Below are 1,361 nucleotides of genomic sequence, written 5' to 3'. Positions count from 1 at the left end.
GACTTACTGAACACCTGTATATACTTATAATCACCTCGTTGTATTTTTAAAGTATTTTCGTAATCTAAATTCTTTCTTGTTAATTCATTATTAGCGAGTTTATGCTGCGGAAAAAAAATTTTTTAATATGATTTAATACAAAAAAAAAAGGTTAATAAAACATGATTTTAGAACTAATTTAAAAACTGATAAAATCTATATATACATTTTTTTAATTATAGTAAATGTTAATAAAAAAAATTATTATTGTGTGAAAATAATAGAATATGTATTAACCAGTGGTTAAGTTATTTTTACTTAAAATATATTTACTTTTAGAACTGTTTTTTTCAATTTTTTAACTTTTTTTGATGCTTGATTAATTATTTCATTAAATTTATCAAATTTAGCATTTAGAAAACGCTTTATTGATGCTTTTTCACTTTTCAGCTAAAATAAATCAACTAATAATTAAAAAATTGGATTTAAATAACTGATACGGTCACATTTTGTGCACAAATCTTGGTTCAGTCAATAACATTTAACAGCTTGGTCAGCATTCATGCTTATTACAGATAGATATACAGGGACCCGCTGACAATGTTAATATACACATTCTTACAGAAAACTGTTTGTGAAAATGTAGTGCAACAAGCAGTTGAGACCTACCATATGAATGTTTAACATCTAATTAATATTATTTGAACTTATTAATATTATTTAATGTGATTTAAAAAATTATAATTCTCATGATGTTTATAGCACATTGTCATCTCCCTGATGGACATTCTCAACTTATCTTGAATCCATAGATTATTATTTTATATTATTTTATTATTATTTGAATCCATTATACTTTAATTAGATTTTTCTAATGTGATATGTACTAATTAAAATGTTGGGTTACTGTTAACAGGCATATGAGATATGTACCCAAATAGGGTCGTATCATAAGTAAAAATTAAAAATAAATATATAATTTTTGTATTCATTTAAAGAAATGAATTGTAAAAAAAAAAGATCATCCACAGAATTAAAACTTACAATATCGTCAACATCAGATTGACNAAAAAAAAAGATCATCCACAGAATTAAAACTTACAATATCGTCAACATCAGATTGACTTTCACTAGATTCATTTTCTTCACTAGATACTTCATTATTTCGTCTGAAAAATAAATACAAATAATTAAAACATCTAACTTTATAAAAATTAAACACAAAATGCAGAGTAATTTTAAAAGAATAGGGTAAATATGAATGAAATATTTTAAGCATAATTCTGAATTTTGCAAAAAACCATTTTACCATGAATGCAAGTTTATTTAAATATTTTTTGTGAGCAAAGCATAGTTTAAAAGTTGAAATTTAAAAAGGAATA

At 23.1% G+C, this 1,361-nt stretch overlaps 1 long non-coding RNA gene across 1 annotated transcript; it reads right to left on the bottom strand.

Annotated features, from left to right (window-relative positions):
• Positions 1–34: 34 nt before the first annotated feature.
• LOC126909942 (uncharacterized) lies at positions 35–1,354 on the bottom strand. The gene is made up of 4 exons (XR_007705146.1): positions 1,289–1,354; positions 1,082–1,148; positions 313–429; positions 35–104 (listed from the first exon to the last, which is right to left on the bottom strand). It is a non-coding gene; the product is annotated as an uncharacterized LOC126909942 (long non-coding RNA).
• Between the last annotated feature and the right edge of the window lie 7 nt (positions 1,355–1,361).

Source organism: Daktulosphaira vitifoliae, unplaced genomic scaffold, assembly GCF_025091365.1.
Source record: "Daktulosphaira vitifoliae isolate Bord-2020 unplaced genomic scaffold, ASM2509136v1 Scaffold_2430, whole genome shotgun sequence".
Classification (NCBI taxonomy): Eukaryota; Metazoa; Arthropoda; class Insecta; order Hemiptera; family Phylloxeridae; genus Daktulosphaira; species Daktulosphaira vitifoliae.
The sequence above is the reverse complement of the archived record's forward strand: the minus strand, read 5'-3'. Positions and strand labels throughout refer to the sequence as shown.